This window comes from Lissotriton helveticus, chromosome 7 (assembly GCF_964261635.1).
Source record: "Lissotriton helveticus chromosome 7, aLisHel1.1, whole genome shotgun sequence".
Taxonomy (NCBI): Eukaryota; Metazoa; Chordata; class Amphibia; order Caudata; family Salamandridae; genus Lissotriton; species Lissotriton helveticus.
Genome location: NC_136068.1, coordinates 1,857,716,915 through 1,857,730,073, shown reverse-complemented (window position 1 = coordinate 1,857,730,073; position 13,159 = coordinate 1,857,716,915). Strand labels below are relative to the sequence as shown.

General features: G+C 44.3%; 1 protein-coding gene across 2 annotated transcripts in view; it reads right to left on the bottom strand.

The window, feature by feature from the left end:
* The window catches only part of LOC144767792 (uncharacterized), an 834,271-nt gene that overhangs the window by 588,930 nt on the left and 232,182 nt on the right, over positions 1-13,159 (bottom strand). The window lies entirely within an intron of this gene.

Below are 13,159 nucleotides of genomic sequence, written 5' to 3'. Positions count from 1 at the left end.
AAACCACACTTGATATATCCAATGGTTTCCTTGCCCTCAATCAGTCCTCTAGTAGTAGTCAATGGACAGCTTTTACCTGTGGTGGCAAACGCCGCCAATTCTGTCGTTTGGCTATGGGCCATAAAAACAGTCCAGGCGTTTTTGCCACTCGCATAGTCTCTCTTTTGGAGGGGCTCGACGCAGATGCATGTTCGTATATGGATGACATTTATCTCACAGACAACAATCTATGGCCGCATCTGTGTTGTGTTGACCGCATAATTTGCAATTTTGCGGATTTTGGCTATAAATTCAACTTTGCTAAATCTCACATAGCAAAGTACACAGTGTTGTTCCTGGGCTATGAGCTCAGCAATGAAGGTCGAGGTTTGGCTCCTCACTTCTTGGAGAAATGCGCACAGTTGCGCGCTCCAACGACACAAAAAAAACTACAATCACTACTGGGCTTTTTGAACTTCGGGCATACTTATGTTCCTGATTATGCCTAGCGTATCAAGCCTCTTTACACTTTGGTACAACCTACTTTCTCCAAATCGTGCTGGCTGCCTGAACATTCAGCCATCTTGCAATCTTTGCAGGCTAATCTTCTAGAATCTAAATTCTTTTTGACTCGTGATAACCACACCAACCTGGTAATAGGAATCGTACCAGGGGCGGTGGGTTTCATGTACCTCACTTTTAATGAGGGTGAGACAGTCCCTATCGCTTACACATCGCACTTGTACACTTTGGCTGAGTTGTGGTTTTCCGCTGTGGAAAAAGTTTTGACTGCAGGGCAAATGGCGATTCTTAAGGAACGTGCACTGTTGCAGGCACATTGCATTTTGGTTGTTACTCTGTATCCTGAAGTGGGAAGTGTGGCTCAATGGTTAGAGTGGCAGACCCTGATGCAGAGGTCTGGCCAGGGACCAGGGTTCAATTCCCGCCTCGGCGGGTCTTGGGCTCAATTTCCTTGGACCTGATAATTCTCGCCTCTGTTCCTATCCTAATTATGGGTCCCACTCCGCAACCCTGGGCAATAGCTCGCTTAATCTTCACAACGGCCCCAACAGCGCTGGGATGCCTGGCTTCGCCTTGGGGGTGCCCATGAGTGGGCATTTCACAGGGAAAAGCCAGGAAGGGTTCCACAGCGGTATGCGTACAGCGCTAAGACACCTCAGGGTATAAGTGTGCTATACAAGTACGAATTCATTTCATTTCATTGGTGAGTTCAAGTCCGATGTCGTGCATGCACAGACAAGAGGACTGTACTGCCCAATTGGCAGAGCTTCGTGCTCTGATGCAAGCATTGGAGTACACAGATCCTAGTGTGAATTCTCTTATCGTAAGTGACTCTTACTACTGTGTTCAATCATACAATGACCATTTATCCTTTTGGACTCAAAATGACTATCATGACCCCAAAGGTCGCACAATAAAACATAAAATGATCTGGGTTCGAGTGGCTGAACTTAAAGAAAGACTCCCACTCGTTTTTGTAATTCATACTCTTGCTCATCAGTGTTTGGAGTTCACGCTGTTGGCAACAGTCTTGCGGATGAAGCCGCCAAGACAGCAGTTGTGACATATTCAGTAGCAACAGTTACACGTTCCAAAAGTAAGATTGATGATGACATCTTGGCAGCTATTGCTGCAGCAGAGAAGGGAGGTAATTACCGAAAGGTTTCCCTTCTAAATACTCTTATCATTTAAGTCCTGATAAAGTTCCTCATTGAGAATTAACAACGTTGGTGACAGATTAATTCCCAACGCACATCTTAGTTGCAGTTGATTCATGCTCACGCTTTGTGTGGTTGTGGCCACAAAGGAGTGCTGATTCTCGAACTGTCGTAAGGTATTTACGTGTCTCTGTGGGAGTTTTTGCGTGTGGAACCTTCCACTCGGACCAGGGTCCAGCGTTTGCCTCTAAGGCATAAAAGGATGCCATGCGTTCATTGGGGGTCCAGGACAAATTTTCGTCTTCATATCGGCCTGAGGGCAATAGTGTTGTGGATCGGATGAACCGTGACTTAAAGCAATCCTTGACAGCAAGAGTTTTAGGTACAGGCCGGAACTGGCAAGCCCACCTCAATAGCGTACAGCGTGCACTTAATAATCTCCTAAGATGGTCTCTGGGTTGGTGGACCCCATACAAAGTGCCCTTTGGTATCAAAATGTTTGTTCCAGACCTTGATGGTCTAGACATGGCGGCGTCGGACGCATCCTTTAACGTAGATGAACACTCTACTGTTTTACAGAATCTACAAAAGAATCTACTAAAGACCAGAGACAGTCTTACAAAGGAACATTTGCCCTCCACATCGAATGCTCCGTTGCAGAATCCGGTAGTTGGCTGGCTACCCCAAGTTGGTGAACTGGTGCGAGAGAAGATTGAGAACAAGAAGGAATTCGGCCCCTCATATCGTGCTCCAGTTGCTGTGCTTGGCGTGAAGGGTACAAGAACAGTCATTTTACCTCCACTTTCTGGTCGAAAGGAAAACAGGTACATCTCAACTGACAATCTCAAACTACACAGAGTGGCCGATTCTTCTTATTATGACACCTGCGGTCTCTTGTCCAGCTATGCTGCGAAACTGTGTTTTGGCTCCGACACCGGCTGCCGGACCTGTTGCCATCAAGATTCCTACGGTTGCAGATCCTTTATTGACTCCTCCAGCTGATAATCCCGTTAATGAAACTGAGTAAACATATCCCGCAGATTTGTCCATGCCTGGTTTAGAGACCTGTGTCGCTAATCAATCACGTTTTTCATTTGACACTGACTCTACCACATCAAAGTCTCCTGCTAAATTTTCGATTTTTGCTGTATGGCTTAAAAAACATTTTTTAATTCCTCCTTGGACTTACATTTGGCTGATGCTTTTTTCAATTTTTATATTCATGTCCATTGGATTTGTGCTGTATTTTTTGCGACTTGTGAACAGACACTATGTTAAAGAAAGATCTACAATTAGACTAATTGATGGAACGTTGGCACCCCACTCCTCATCGCACAGAATGAAGAGGGACCAGACATTTGTGAACATCACTGCTTGGCCAGTCTTAGATGGGATTGTATGGGATGCTGTAAAATTCCAAATTCATGGTCCCACAGAGGTTATTAATGTCCCTAATGTACTATGGGGGATGTGGTAAAATAAAATATTCGCTTTGATGATTGGGAGGTGTTCTGTTACCAACACTATGGAAATCACTTTCTGCATAAAGCAAACACTTTTAGACATATGGTAAATTACAAACAATGGGAAAATTGTCCTGCTCCTGTTCAAGGCAGCTCTAAAACTCTGCTAAAAAAGTTTCTTACTTTACTGATTTTAATCAATCCAACCCTGATGCATTTTATTTTAAAGTGACTGAGAGGTCCTCTTCCAAGGTTAATTAAATGCTCCTTCATTTCCAGATTTGGGTGTATACCCCCAGTGGAATAATTACACCACTGCTTCCCTTACTGATTTAAAGACCCTGTTAAAAAAACTCCTCCTTTAAAATTTCTGGTCTTAATCCCAAAGGTTGGCTACTGTGGCAAAAGAGTGCAGATTATTTCCAATACCATTTTCTGGGTCTGACCCCTGGCTATACAGGGGTTAGATTAGATCCACGTTTTGAGAGTGGTCATTCTGTCACTACTTATTCTGTGGGTAAGCTGTGCCAGAACTGGCTTAAACACTCCACCTTGGGGTCAGTGAAAATACATTTATCCAAATTAACTGACACCATCGATTTGAATGATTTTGTAACAGGTCCTGCAGCTGGCAGATCAAAAAGATGGATATATGCTATTTACAACAAGGTTTGGAAGTTGTCCCAAATTGAAGCTGCTTCTAGATTTAGGGCTATTGATCAAGCTAATTTAGAAAACGACTTGCTGTTGTAGAGAATAGCATTAGCACACTTTCTTCCCGAATTTACACATTGGATAATATTGTTTCTTCTGTGGTTGATATTGTGCAAGACGAGGTTTCAGTTTTGTACCATGGTCAAAATCAATTGAGGTCTATAATGCAGTTTGCATGGACTTTACAGACATTAAAATCTGGGAAGGTGCCTTGGGATTACATGAACACATCCTCGCTATTTCTGCCTGTCAATTTGATTGTTAAACAACAATTTATGTCAATGAAAGATGCAACGTTTTTTCTATTACATATTGAAAAGTTAGAACCATTACCATTTTCTGTGGCCGAAATAAATTCTGCAGTTTGGCTTAGCCACGGTTTAATAACGCTACCTTTTCCGCTGTTTACATTTGAAGCATGCATGAAGCATTATGCTATAGGCAGATATGAACCATTGGGTAGCGCATATCTCTTTGAGGTTTGGTCTCTTCCGTTCACCTATAGGTGTCTGAGGGAGTGTTAAGGAGTTTATTTAAAAGGTGAAGATTACACATCCACACCTGATCACTCAATTAATCTGTAGGAATATACAATTGCACGGTTCGTGCAACCAGAAAGCATCGAATTTGGCTTGTATTTTAAAAGGTACACCTGTTCCGGCTATTACACCTACTTTCACGTTGTTAGCAAACTGTAGTTATTTGTTATTAAATAATGAAGATTGCTGTGGTATGCTTGTGGGAATTCGGTACATCGTTACTGTTTCCCAACTTGTTATCTGCTGTAGGAATGTCCTGTTTCCTCCTCCACATGGGAGTCTCGATGTATCCATCTGGCCTTCTATTCCGACCTTGAAAGCAGAGTTCAACAAAACGAGTCGAATAAGAGCTCTATTGTCCCAGAAAGAAGTTGCCCTTACTTCTGCTCGTGAAACATTCGTCCTTCACGTTGCTAACACTCGTACTGAGCTACATGCCTTGTTAAATACAGATCTGCCCCTGCATTTTGGTGCTTTGATCCACACAATATTCAATGCCTCTTCCACTACGGGACTGGCACACTTTTTTAAAGTAGTAAGTTCTGGCCTGGTGACCTAATTCCAGACTATATTTGGTGTGATACCGGCATTTTTTCATTCTATTTTTTCCAACCAGTTTAGCGGTTTCCCGTTAATTCTCGCTTTAGGAGCCAACATACTACTGTTGATTTTCTTGCTGAAAAACGGTTGCACTTCCTGTGCCACTCGACAACCAGCCCCGGCTGCTCCAGCTTCGTAACCGGATGCTTGAATACTATGGATTGCTACCTCCGGCTACATTGAGTGTGGCGTATGGTTTATCCTTCCAATTTTCATATTTTACATGCGTGCAGCCAGTTTTCCACTGCCTGGATTGTGGTTTCGAATGGGCTCTGAATTTGTGTGTCTGCAATACGGTGTCTCCTAACCTGGATTAATATCTACTAATGAGTCCCTTAGTTGCTCATGAACTAGATTGTTCTGGTATCGAGATTATGGCCTGCGCAGCGGCTCATGGAGTCCTAGGCAATTGGAATATATGGTCTGCAGCCCATGATTTCTTGGCACAGAGTTATCTCAAAGAACACCAAATTGTCCTCTGATAGTGCTAGAGGCTCCGGCTGTTGAAGAACATGTGTAATCCTTTCCATTACTAAACTGGATGGCTGAAATGTTCACGGATGATAACGACTTCCTATTGGAGGCGGTTGTGACTTACTGTGCCTATATACTGCAGGATTGAAGTGACATTTTTTTTCTACTTCATAGACACGTACTGGACCCGTGCATTAATTTTTTTCCAATATTTTTTAATTCCAGATTTTTCACACCATGGTATCCCGTGACTGTTTGATACATTTGATAATTCTTAATTCTGATATTTTTACGACCAATTATCATGTTTGGCAAAAATCTCTTGGTTCGGTCTCATTCAGAACTGAACATACATAACAGCTTTGATAACCATTCCGGAGACCAACCCACCCCACCCACCTCCGAGCTAAAAGCCCCCTCCTACAACCTTTGCGCCTGGAACCCAATCACCACTGAGGACACCATCCGCCTGATGAACTCCATCCACTCAGGATCGCCAACCGACCCATGTCCCCACCACATTTTCAAGAAAGCAGACTCCATTATCGCACCCCATCTCCGAGACGTCATTAACTGCTCCCTCAACTCCGCTACCTTCCCGGAAAGCTGGAAACATGCCGAACTCAGTGCCCTTCTGAAGAAACCCACAGCAGACCCCACTGAACTTAAGAACTACCGCCCCATCTCGCTCCTCCCATTCCCTGCCAAAGTCATTGAGAAAGCCGTCAACAGTCAGCTCGCCGCCTTCCTCGAATCCAACAAATTCCTCGACCCTTCACAGTCCGGCTTCCGAGCCAAACACAGCACCGAGACCGCCCTCATCGCAGCAACAGACGACATTCGAACACTACTGGACAACGGAGAAACAGCTGCCCTCATCCTACTTGACCTCTCCGCAGCCTTCGACACAGTCTGTCATAGCACCCTTATACAACGCCTCAGCAACGTCGGAATACAAGGAAAAGCATTGGACTGGATCATCTCGTTCCTCGCCGGAAGAACCCAGAGAGTCCGCCTCCCCCTTTTAGATCAGAGACCACCGAAGTCATCTGCGGCGTACCACAAGGATCATCACTCAGTCCCACCCTCTTCAACGTATACATGAGTCCCCTCGCATCCATTGCGCGCCAACACAACCTCAACATCATCTCCTACGCTGACGACACCCAGCTGATCCTCTCCCTCACCAAAGACTCAAACACCGCCAAAACCAACCTACACGAAGGGATGAAAGAAGTAGCCGAGTGGATGAAGAACAGCCGTTTAAAACTGAACTTGGACAAAACGGAAGTCCTCATCTTAGGTTCAGCCCCATCCGCCTGGGACGAATCATGGTGGCCACCAGCCCTGGGAAACGCACCCATACCTACGGACCACGCACGTAACCTGGGCTTCATCCTGGACTCTTCCCTCTCGATGACCAGACAAGTCAACGCCGTCTCATTATCATGCTTCAACATCCTACGTATGCTCAAAAAAATCTTCCGTTGTATCCCCACCGAAACAAGAAAGACGGTCACCCACGCACTGGTCACAAGCCGACTGGACTACGGAAACACCCTTTACGCCGGAACCACAGCCAAACTACAGAAAAAACTCCAACGCATCCAAAACGCCTCAGCCAGACTCATACTAGACATCCCCCGCCAAGCTCACATTTCCGGTCACCTGAAAGACCTCCACTGGTTCCCCGTCAACAAGAGAATAATGTTCCGTCTCCTCACCCACGCACACAAAGCCCTCTACGACCTAGGACCCGAATGCCTCAACACGCGCCTGTCCTTTTACACCCCCACCCGCCAACTGCGATCGTCCAGTGAAGCCCTCGCCACAGTTCCACGCATCCATAAATCACCATGGGGGGGAAGATCCTTCTCCTACTTAGCGGCCAAAACCTGGAATTCTCTCCCCACCCACCTCCGCCTTACACAGAACCACCTCTCCTTCAGAAAACAACTAAAAACTTGGATATTCGATAAGTAAAGTACCCCCTCCCTCAAGCGCCTTGAGACACTCTGGGTGAGTAGTGCGCTATACAAGATGTTAAACTTAAACTTAAACAAATATTGCCCCCTTTCTTTGTGCGTTCTCCGATCAAGGGAGGGTGTAGTTAGGCCTGAGACTATTTTGTGTTCCCTGTTATGTTAGCATGAGCTTATTAGACGTTTAAACGCCATTTTACCTTTTTGCCGCTTCTGCACACAACACTACATATAATTGTTGCTGTAAGTTAGCCTACGTGAAATGCTTTACATGAGAAAAGCTTGTTTTCGACATCCCTAGACTTACATCGTGACTGTAGTCTGCACAGTGAGTGCTGAAGCCGTCAAGATTATCATAACATAGTAACAGTTGTTCGTACTGATCGGCTAAGTCTTAGACACAACAAATGGCAGCTGCAGGCCCGCCGAGATCCTGGCGCCTTTATTATTACATGCAGCCATGATTTCACACACTTGGAAGATTTTCTGTTTCCAGTGATGCAGAGAGCCTTTGCTGATCCTGATGTGATACACTCTTGCTGAGCTGAGAGGTAATGGGGTTCCCCAAACAAGCCTAAGAGACCTTCTTTAGTTTATAAAACATAGTTCCTAGCTAGGGAGGGTGATTTACTAGGCGCTACAGTACCTATTTTCACCATCATTGTAATATGATTTCTCCTTTTGTGTTTTATGGAATTGTAACAATGCTGCTCACATTATTTCTAATAATATGTCTGCTTATGTTAGCAAAGATACTGCACCTGAGAGCACGTCGTTAAAATAAATATTTTAACTTTACCCGTGTCTCTTTTTTACTCCTGTTGTCGAATGGTATGAGAGTATAACGAAAGAGTGTTCTTACTTCCCACCATTCCTGAGTTTATCCTAGGTCGCATGTTCTGGGTTGTCTAATCATTGGTTGCTTTGCTATTCGACGAAGAGCTAATGTGACACTGATGCTAGCTGGTTGGGGTTTTCTAGGCACTAAGGTAAGTTTTTGGTGCACCATAATTCACTGAGGTCCAGCTTCTCTGTGCACAGTTATGTGTAGGAGCAGAATCCTTGCGACATGGTGCACCTAACGTTGTGGCCTTATTGTGAAACTCTCAAGTAGTGCTTGTATCAGTCCACGACCCCCTCACAATTGTTTCCGGTTGACAGTGGTGACGGATAAACCTACCTATGGTTAAATAGGTCTTTTCAAGCCTTATACTTTATAAACGGTTTCTATTGAATTACTACCCAGTTGTGCTATATTACATTGCATTGTTATTTTTTCTTTCTGTGTCATTATGGCCGATGATATCCCGCAGTACAGTCTTTTGGCTGTATGCAATTATTTGTTCAACGTTGCCTTGGAATGCAAGGCACTTGTTTTTGTTGCGAATGCTTACCCGTTTCAACTTTTCTACTCATGGGTTACGTTTCCTGCGGTTAATGCAGACACTAATGTGTTTCATATTTACACTCCCACTGCCCTGCCTGCTGAGTACACTCCTTATAGGACACCGGAGGTTCCGATTTCTACTTGGCAGCATGGCGTTTGGTTTGATGGCGCCCTTCCCCACCCTCTAACACCAATTAGACTTGTTTGTATATAAATGTTGATTTATTTGTATATATGTCAGTTGTATGATAGTTGTAAATATTGTAAATGTTTGTGTAAAGTGTTTTTCTCACCCATGAAAAAATATATCTGAAAATGATTTAAAATTCCAAAAGGGTTGAAATAAAGTAACCCAAACAAACAGAAGATTCCTCCTTGTTTGTATTCTCAATACTTTGAGAGAAAAAAATTATTGTGAGGGCTAGCAACTTCTTTGTTCTTCAATTATATTAGGTCCAGCTGCCCCTCAGTCCCAGGACCTGACTTCGTTGTTTTGCAAACTTTGTAGCTGTTATTAAGGCATTGGTTCATTACATTTCCTGCAACTTACCAGGCGGGGGACCTGGTGTGCGGCGCATCCAGTTGGGCCGAACGGGTTGAAGCGGGTACATACACAACAACCAGACATATGTTTCCTAACGGAAACCTGGCTAAAACATCACACCGTCCCAGCTATAGCAGTGGGGGTTCCTTTAGGATTTAAGTTTATAAACTTGGATCGTCCAGAGAAAATTGGTGGTGGCTTAGCCATAATGTATAATGGAACACCTGAAGGTTACCATATTAGAACAAAAATACTGACCACAGTTTGAAATAATGATTTTTAAAATCAATTCTGCCACTAAAACCTTTTGGAAAGGAGCATTAGTTTATCGCCCACCGGGATCTAGTGTGGGCTTTTTGCTGGCTCTTTTGGAGCTTTTAGCCCCATATTTTAAAGCAAAGGAGAATTTTATTCTTCTTGGGGACTTTAATATTCACGCTGACAATTCTATGCACCCAGAAACTATATCTCTGATTGCTGATTTATCCACTCTTGGCTTGAGGGAAGAGGTGTGGCGCCGCGGCCAGGGCGACTGACGCTGGAATCTGGGGACCACGGTTCGATTCCCGGCTCCGGCGGCAGATTAGCCCAGTACCATGTGACTCTGGGCAATAGCTCGCTTAATCTTCCCGACGGCCCCCAGCGCCTAGAGACCCTTACGGGTGATTGTGCGCTTTACAAATGTGGACTTTTAGATCTGCTGAATAGCGGACCCACACACACAGGAGGTCACTTCTTAGATCTGCTCTTCTCAAATTGCTCTGAAGTACGTTGCTTACCCACTGTTCAAATAAATTGGACTGATCACTTCATAGTGGGATTTTCCCTATTAGGAGTGGATAAATCCTTCCAAAAGAATATTTTTCCACCTATCTGGCGTCGACAGTGGTATAAAGTAACGATGGAGGAGTTAGTGAGGGTATGGAAGCAGCCTATTCATCTAGAGGAGGACACTGTGGAGTCCGTACTACTTAAATTTAACAAATCTCTCATAGAGGCAATCGACAAATTAGCCCCTCTGAAGCTACATAAACAATACCCTCCTTCCAAGCAGGAAGTATGGTATTCTGAAGCTCTCAGAATAGAGAAGCAGAGACGCAGGAAGATAGAAAAGAAATGGAGGAAAATGCGAACAGAAGAAAGCAAGAAAGCATATCACGATGCCCAATCTAGTTACTATAAAAATATTAAATTGGCACGGAGAAATAGCCTTGCTCAGCAACTCGCAGAGGCGGGTAATTCCTCTAAGGAATTATTTAAAATTTTACAAGCATTTGTAAAACCAGTCGCATGCGAAAGCCCAGATGATTTCTCTCAACCATTATGTGACGAAATTTCTTTGTTTTTTGAAAATAAAATAAATTTGATTTATGGGAAAAGCATGAGGGCTTCCAGCCAAAAGAGCAACACCTCCATTCCGTTTTCTCCTCCTGCTCAGAGAGATGTCTCTCTTGTGGCATTTCCAGCAGTTAGTGACCTGGATCTACTCTCCCTTATGAGCCACATAAAATCGGGGTCTCCTGATGATTTTTTGCCCGCTAAAATAGTTGCTCCCCTGAGCACTTTGCTTGGATCTTATATCCAAGCAGTAATAAATCACTCTCTCGGGGAAAGACTTGAGCCTACGGAGTGGAAAAGAGCAGTGGTGAACCCTATCCGAAAGAACGCAGCACTTCCATGGACGGATCTTTCAAACCTACGAGCCATCTCCCTCCTGCCTTACCTTAGCAAAATGACCGAGAGACATGTGAACACCCATCTGTCCAAGTACATCGAGGCAGCGGAGGGTCTAGACTCTTCTCAATCTGGGTTTAGGCCCAATCACAGCACCGAATCTGCCTTCCTCTCAGTGACCGATAACATCAGGATGTCTCTGGATGGAGGGGGCTCTATGATTCTGGTGCTGTTAGATTTATCCGCTGCCTTCGACACGGTGTCACATGAGATACTTCTCGGTCGTTTGAGGGAGATGGGTATAGGAGGCGTAGCTCTGTCCTGGTTGGAGAGCTTTCTTTCGGGCCACTCACAAGGAGTCAGACTGGGCTCCCATTATTCCATCTTTAGAGAGCTCACCGAAGGGAGTGCCACAGGGCACATGCCTAAGCCCTACACTGTTTAATGTGTATGTGGCCCCCTTGGCAGACATCGTAAGAGCACATGGGTTCACCCCAGTGTCGTATGCTGACGACACTCAGCTTTTGTTCCCCTTTCGAAACCTCACACCCACAATACAAACATCTTTTTCGGACGGAATGAGGGCAGTATCGGACTGGATGGCATTAAATTGCCTCCAGTGCAATGTAGGCAAGACGGAGGTCATGCTGTTTGGAGAGGCCACCCTTTTGTGGTCTACTGAATGGTGGCCCCTGGATTTGGGACCAGTACCAAGCCCCAAACAGACTGTTAAAAATCTTGGTGTGCGGCTTGATAAGGCACTTTTGTTTAAAGAACACACTAATCAAGTAGCAGGATCTTGTTTTGGTGTCATCGGGCTGTTACGACGTGTCTTTCCATTCCTATCAGACATCTACAGGAAAACACTTGTCCAGACGTTGGTAATTAGTAGACTAGACTACTGCAATGGCCTGTTCATATCGGCCAATGAGGAACAACTGCAAAGATTACAAGTGGTCCAGAACACCGCAGCGAGACTTGTTCTCAATGCCCAGCCTAGAACAGCTTCACAACATCTCCTGGACAAACTTCACTGGCTGCCGGTTAGGCAGCGTGTAAAATTTAAAATCTGCTGCACAATACACAAATGTCTGTTTGGTACTGAACCCAAATATCTGAAGGAAAATTCAATCACTATAGTCCTGGACGCATTCTGCGTTCTAGCAGTCAGCAACTGCTCCAGGACCCAAGGATTAAAAGATCTAGACAGGGAGGCCGTGCCCTCTCCTATAAAGGCCCCACTTTATAAAATTCACTCCCTTCAACCTTGAAACTAAACACTAATTTTCAGTCTTTTAAAAAGACTTAAAAAACGTATTTATTTCCGGCCTGCTAAGATATCAACATACTGACTCCCTCACAGTCCATGATCATGATTAGGTTATCTTGGTAAGAGCATAAGCACGGAGATACCCCTTTGGGGGTCGAGTCCTTGCGGTATATAAGAAAATAAATAAATAAATAAATAAAGCTTAGTCCCGTTATGGTTAATGCGGTTATGCACCTGAGAGCACGTCGTTAAAATAAATATTTTAACTTTACTCGTGTCTCTTTTTTACTCCTGTTGTGGACTGGTATGCATTGCAGACAGGTGTAAAAAGCAGTGGCAGCTGGTGGAATTTGAAACTAGTGGGGCGTAAGCAGACCGAATCAATGTATGCACGCGGGTGAGCCCGACGACAATAAGGGGGCTTCGGGGGGTTCTACCCCCGTGAAGAATTTGTTTTAAAATTGGCTTCTTTTTTGTGTGATTTTCAGCACTATTTCTGTGATAAAAATTCAGGTCTTCTAGGCATTCATAAAAGAAAACTCAGACATTATTTCAGAGAATTTCTGGGTTGCCAAGCAAGTCTGACTTCTGAAGAGGGCTAGGGTACTAAGCAAGACTGCTTTGGCTCTACTCTTTCCAATAGAAAACACTAGTTAGCGATGTGAACAAGTTCAGTGGACAAACCTGGGTTCTAGGGAGAGTCCCTCTCCTGAAAAAGAAATTTAAAAAAGACTGGCAAATGGTGCATTTTAAAGCAAATGAATGCAGCGATAAAGCAAGGCTTATTAAGCAGTGCGAATGTATAGTCTTGAAATATTAAGCACATTAAAAACTGCCACGTATCTTCTTGCATT